Source organism: Marmota marmota, unplaced genomic scaffold (genome assembly GCF_001458135.2).
Source record: "Marmota marmota marmota unplaced genomic scaffold, marMar, whole genome shotgun sequence".
Taxonomy (NCBI): Eukaryota; Metazoa; Chordata; class Mammalia; order Rodentia; family Sciuridae; genus Marmota; species Marmota marmota.
This window is the reverse complement of record NW_026000037.1, coordinates 8,019,588-8,026,815: the sequence shown is the minus strand read 5'-3', so window position 1 is coordinate 8,026,815 and position 7,228 is coordinate 8,019,588. Positions and strand designations below refer to the sequence as shown.

At 36.8% G+C, this 7,228-nt stretch overlaps 1 pseudogene; it reads right to left on the bottom strand.

The window, feature by feature from the left end:
* Positions 1 to 6,096: 6,096 nt before the first annotated feature.
* LOC107136585 overlaps positions 6,097 to 7,228 on the bottom strand; it is an 11,375-nt pseudogene continuing 10,243 nt past the window's right edge.

Genomic DNA, 7,228 nt, shown 5'->3' with positions numbered 1-7,228 from the left:
GGAATGTGGTATACAATCACTTGGCATTTTCTTGTTGAAAAAGTACAGATGAATCTAAATTATTCCTGGAAGAGCTTTGAGAATCCTTGGATAACAATGACCACAAAAACTCAATTTAACCATTTTATGTAAAAATATTATATATCTTGTACTGATAGTCTCATTCCAGGGTGGTATTTTCATGAGGAAGCTGAATTATGATACATGGATGAGGCTTTTCCTCATGGATCAGTAAAGCTGCCTCAGCTCCTAAAAATGTCTGTGTGAGACCAGGGCCTCCCTGTTTAGAGAAGAATGGGTCATGTGGCCACCCTTGAATGGGGCCACAAATGTGGACACTAGGGGTGCTGATTGAGCACTCTAGGGACACATGTGGTAAAAGAGACTTGAGACCTACCCCAAAACATATGTCCTACGATTTCTTAATTTCTCCCTAAGAGAAAATCATGGTGTGGTCAACAAATGAAGTGAACAAATAAAGATGGCAGAGGGTAAAAGACACACACACACACACACACACACACACACACACAGAGCATCCACTTCCTGCTCCAACATTTTGGAAGTGACCTCATCATGGGTGCACAGAATGCATTAATGGGCATTAGTCCAAATATCTCTTGTTTATTCACACACACTTTTCTTTTTTAATCCTAGAAGAAAGTGAGGAAAACAAATGAGGCTGGACTATGTTATTTTGTTGTGGTGGTGGTTTGTTGTTTGTTTTGGTGCTGAGGATCAACCCCAGGGCCTCAAGCTGGCTAAACAACACTCTACCACTCAGCCACACTGCCCGCCCCTGGACTGTGTTTGGTTGTCATTTCTGTGGGATGGGAAGGGAAGGTGAGAGCATTACTTTGGGTTTTGCTAAGTCAGAGAGCTGGTTAGCAGCAGGACCACAGTGAATTCACTCTGCACTCTAAAATACAGGCACTTAATAATCTTATGTACTGTTTCCAGTAGGCGTTGAATAAATTTTGAATGAGGTAATGAATAAATGAATAAGTAACTGCCCGAAATAAAAGCTGTAGTGTCCCTGAGGCAGACAGGAAGGCCACTGCCTTGCCCTCATCTGAACCCTTGTTTGGTCATGAACTGTAAACTCCTGAAGAGAATTAAATGATCATAACTACCCTCTGTGCTCTGTGTAGTGACTCTTGGAAGGATGAGAATATCTAAGTTTCAGTGGAAATTAAAAAAAAAAATCAACTGGCCAATGGCAAAATTGAAGTCCAAAATTAAAATAGCTCTTCATTCAAAAATCTTAGAGAATGAAGTCTGTGGGGCCTATCGATGAAAATTTGATCATATCAGACACTGTTTCTTATCAGCAACTTCGTGCAGACAATGCATGTTTATCCTGACAGACTTTAGGGAAGGCAAACAAATGGACAAATACATGAGTTCATGTTTTTGTACTTCATGAATCTGAGAACACAATAGGATTTTTTTTCTTTCACTTTTTTCCCCTTGTCTTTATCAATCAATGCTATTTTTCTTCTTTATGCATCTGTAATTTTCAACCCTGAAATAAAATTATTTATGCAGTGATTTTTTTATTACATAGAAAGTAACCACAGGAGTACCATTTGATGAGTTCCAAAGTCTTCATAGAGGAAGTGCTTATTTTATTTTATTTTTATTTTTATTAATTTTATTGTATTTTATTTATTTATACGTGGTGCTGAGGATCGAACCCAGGGTCTCACACGTGCTAAGCAAGAGCTCTATCGCTGAGCCACAATCCCGACCCGGAACTGCTTATTTTAAAGGAACTCTTTGAAACATGTTTACAAATGGAATTTCTGGATACTTCCCCAAGATGAAAAAAAAATGAATCAATTAATATTTGTACTCTGACCAAAAATAAATCACCTTTAGGTCAACAGCCATTCCAGCAGTGACTGCAATATTTTAGTTAGAGTTATCACTTCAGAGAATCTTAAAGCTTCAGATGAAGCCCTTAGTAGAATCCATGGTGTTGTCCATTATCAATTTAACTTATAAAATTTTTTGATTCAAACAAGGAATAGACTGAACTGTGCTTTTACGGATAGGGTTTCTTCTATCCTCAGTAAATCCTATGTGGAGTGCAGAAGGAGCAGGCTGTCACAGACACGCTACCCTTCTACTCCCTACACCTTGACACTGTTCTACTCAAGAGTTTTTGAGCAGGCCTGTTTCATTTATTGATAAGAAACTATTAAGAGATTTTTATCTCCATAGCAAATGTACCCAACACAGTTATTTAATTTTTGAGAGTTCTGTTGTAAGACTTAAATGCTATCAACACATATATCCAGAATCAAATAAGAAGCTCTTTTCTTATTCTTCTGTTTGAGTACAAAGTATCTTAGACCCTGGAGGCAGCTGAGACTGACAGCTGAGACTCCTGACAGGCATCTACCAATGTGACACTATGAGCCCTACTGCTAAGTAAGTTCATGCAAATCTTGAATTATAATCTTCCAAAAACAGTGCAATCTCTCAGATCAGACTGTAGCATAGTAATCTGACAGTGAGCAGACAGAGCTTTGTGGACAAGTGCCCAAGTTCATGTTCAAACTTGAGTGGATTAAATCCTGTACAGTCTATTCTGGAGAAAATTACTTACATCTATCTTTCCATTTCTCCTTATTAAGATGAAAACTATAATAAAGATAACCTAGATTGTTTTTATAAATACTAATTATATGATAAATTAAAAAAACATTTAGAATAGGTTGTAATCCAAAAATATTACCATTGTTATTTAGAAAATGAAAGAGTTTCATTAACTTTTTTAAAATTCGTCGCTCCAAACATTACAATGATCTTGACATATCATACATTTGATTCAAATGGAGTATGAATTCTTATTTTTCCACGTGTACATATTGCAGGATCACACTGGTTATACAGCCACGTTTATCATTAACTTAAGAAGTGGGAGAACTGGGGGCAGGGGAGTAGCAAGGATGGTGGAATGTGATGGGCATCATTATACAAAGTACATGTATGAAGACTTGAATTAGGTGTCAACATACTTTATATACAGAGATAGAAAAATTGTGGTCTATATGTGTATTAAGAATTGTAATGCACAAAACACACACACACACACACACACACACCACAAAGTACATGTATAAAGGGAAAAAAGAAGTGGGATAACTGATGTAGTCTTAAAGAAAATTACCCAATATTATTTATTCCTCTCTAAAATGTCAAGCATATATTCTATTATTTGTTATATTAAACCTAAACCTGTTGCAAATTTCATTTAATTAGCTACCTTTCCACAAACATAATTCTTCTAAAAAAAGCCAAGAATCAACATTATTAATCCATTAAAGTGCATCTGAAAAGCTATAGGCTTCCTAGAAAAATCCTTATGTATATGAGATTTATCATACTGGATAGAGGTAACCATGATATGCCCTTGTCTCTTTGCACTTCTAGAATAATGGTCTAGTTATTTTTGTGTCATTACGATGATTCTAACAAAACAATTTTACTGAAATTATGTTCTTGTGTTAGCAAGATATAATATGGAGTAAAATGTAGTTATCTGGACTGCTAACCACTATAACTGACCAATTGTTAGAAGGCCTCAGAAATTTCTATGACTATATGGACTCTTTTCACAACCTAAGGAAGAACTATGGAGGATTTGGAGTAGAAAACAAGCAGTGAGATCAGAGATAGTCTGTGGATTCAAAAAATTATAAAATAAATGCAGTACAAATTGTTTCATTTTAATGTATCAGGAATTTTAATGGTTTGATTATAGGACTTGTATTGAACATATACAATGATTTGAATATTTTTTTTGTCTCTGAAATAAGGATTGGAATAATTAGGTCTAGATAAAACCTACAAATTTGGGGCGGGGGGAAGCTGTTTTAATGTATATACATCCTACATATATATGTATATATGTGTGTATATTTATGTATGTGCATATATGCACACACACATATACACACATGCACATTCACAGTATATAATTTACTTCACACACTGAAGTATTTATCAACACAGTTAATTTTTATCACTTCCCTATAACATTCTGAGTTTTTTTTCAACAACTATCTAGGTGTAACACTGGCACTACAGCTAATCCAAGTAAAAGGAATTCCCTTATAAAATCTGCAGGTTTCAAATTCATCAATAATCTCACTTAATGTTGTCAATACACATGTGAAAGTTTCTATAAAAAATCTTAAAATAATAATCTCAATAGGGGTGTTCTCTAACATATTTTTAAACTTAGGATCTATTAAAGTACTTTAATTTGAATAAAAATGGAAGAGCACTGAGACATTTTAAATATCTTATATTAAAATAGTATGAATTAATTTGTTGGAGAAATAGAGTCCAAGGGAAATATCTATTTTAACAATTGTCCTCCATAATCATAAGTTTTTCAAACAGGATTTTTTTCATGAACGTTAGTATAGATGATAATAAACATAATCTTTTTAATAAATATTGAACACTATTTTATAGCCTAGATGTGTTCTAATTATCCTTGGGTTTATTTATTTATTTATTTTTTAATTTTTAGGATACCAGGATTAAACTCAGAGGTGCTTAACAACTGAGCCACATCCCCAGCCCTTTTTATATTTTACTTTCTAAATTTTGAGACAAGGTCTTGATAACTTGGTCAAGGTCTTGCTAAATTGCTGGCCAATTGTTAGAAGGCCTCAGAACTTTCTATGTCTATATGGACATATATTGTGATCCTCCTGCCTCAGCCTCCCTAGCTTCTGCAATAACAGTCATGTGTTACCACACCAGGCCTAATTACTGTTTCCTAAGCACTTCAGAGATATTAAATTAAACATGAACATAGTTATATTAGGTCAGATGAAACACACAGGATACTAGATAGACATCTAAATTTATTAAATTATCAATATCATTTAGCTAAATTTTGCATGTTTTATACCAATCTAATTAATATTCTAAATTATCTTTCAGTAACTTGAAAATGTGCTTTTACTAAAAATAATGCTAAGTACTATTAGTCCTAGGAAAATTTACTGAAAAATAGGAAGCAGATCTAAAATCAATATGAAAATCTTTAGCATTCATATGCACTCACACAGGTGTATGTACATGTGTGTAGATATAAATCAAGTAGTGGAAAATATAATAAAGGAAATTTGCATCAGAAAAGACATTAAAAGTGGCAGAATTCTGAAAAAATAAACTTAAAATATTTTTTCAGGATATGTATTTAAAATTAAAAAATAAAACCCATCCAAAACTGGAAATTTTTTTTTTGAACTGGTCTTTGCTAAATCAGTATGAACTGATTTTGCAAAGGTCTGGTGGAATCTTAGTCTGCAATGTTGGGTCAAGCCATGCATGTCCGCCTGCTGGCCTCAGGCTGCATAAAGAAGTGATGGAGAGTTTTACAAAATGCTATGTACTCTACATTTGTTGGTAGGAATAGGGTCATTATAGTTAGAGCCAGCAGTCTAGAAAAAGAGATGAGCATAGGAGAAGGTGAAGCTCTTCAGTGCCTCTGCATCTGTCCCTCTCCACGTCTAAACAAGAAGCCCTGCAGAAGGTAATGGCTGCCGCTTCACTCTGACCTCCCAATTTTGTGCAAATTCCCCTTTGGTTATTTCTAACTTGAAACATACTTGTAAGGGAAATCTGTGTATCATACTTTGAGTTTTGTCAAATTTATCCACTACAAAGTCACTACTGTTTATAACTTAGTCTATTTGACTAATGCACATCTTCTTTAATTGTGCTGAATTTTCAAATATAATGGAAAAATCACGCTACCATTTAATATGACACCATTATCAACAAGCCTTGATAGTTTTACTAATTACACAGAAGCACATGAAGTCTATAATAATAAATCACAATAATAATGGTTAAGGAACTAAAAATATCACAATTATGGATATATTCTTAAAATAGAATCAATAGAATGGCTGAAGCTTTTTATCATATTTTTTATTCATCATTTGTTTAGTTTGGTCCTCATAGCCTGACTCTTCCAGTAGGATGGGAGGGATGGATAGTCCACAGGAGTCTACCTGCCCTTTGAGCTATATTGACAGCAACAGATTGGTCCTGGCGAGGAGGCTAGTCCTGTGCCCTGTGATTGCTCTCCTGAGTATCCTGAGACAAGGCTGTGCGAAGCCCCCAACTTTGGTCCTCCTGATGGGCCTTGCTATGGAAGAGCTGGTCTCTGTAGCTTCCGGGTCTAGGATGAAAGGGAAGCCCCAGAGTCCAGCAAGGCATCATTAGGGAGCCCTTGTGAAGTTTGGGCTGGCAGGACTTGGTACCCTAGGGCTCCTGTGCCATTTTAATGCTCCATATTTTCCAACAGAATGAGCATCTCACAGTAAGGGGCCTGATGAAGCAGATTCATGGCCACAGCTTTGACTGTTTGGAAGGGAGAGTGTGGTAAGCCATCCTTATAGACCGTGGCCGCCATTAGAAGATGGCGCCGGCTTCCACTGTGGCCTGTGATAAACAACTCCTTTTATGGAGAGTTGGCGCGCAATCCCTTACCACCCTATGAGAGAGTTCCACGTGGCAGCTTAAGATTGGTATGCTGGAGGCTTTATTAGGCTGTGCTTGGGCGCTCGGCGACGGGTCACTAGAAGATGATACATGAATCAAGGCCTGAATAAACTGCTGAAAGAAGAATCCTGTGTCGTGTTTTCCCTTGCCGGCGAGGGGTCGCGACAGTTGGTGGCCCGTGCGGGGAACATATTCCTCGAACCCAGGATCCAGAACTTTCAGCAGTCAGGGTGATGCACCAGTAAGTTCCCAGGTAAAGTGGGAATCCGCAAGTAAGTAGCGGGACGCTCCTCTGTAGAAAAGGAGAGAGCGGGGATTTCATAGAACGGAACGCTCCTCCGTAGAAAAGGAGAGAGCAGGGATTTTTGTACTTTCACTTTCATTATATCTTTGGAGACATTATGGGCGCTACCTCTTCAAGCCCAATTTTGTTGGCCCTAGATGGGCTGCTACGTTCTAAGGGACTTAAGGTAAAGCAGAGCACTTTGCAGATGTTTTTGAGAGAAGCTGATATAGCAGCTCCTTGGTTTGCCTTTTCAGGGAGTCTTACGATTCCTAGCTGGGACAAATTAGGGAAAGATCTAGGTTTCGCTCGTGAGCAAGGCACCTTAGAGGGTGGTGTTATACCACTTTGGAAGTTAGTTAGAGGATGTATAGCAGATAGTAAATGCCAAGAAGCTGTGAGTGA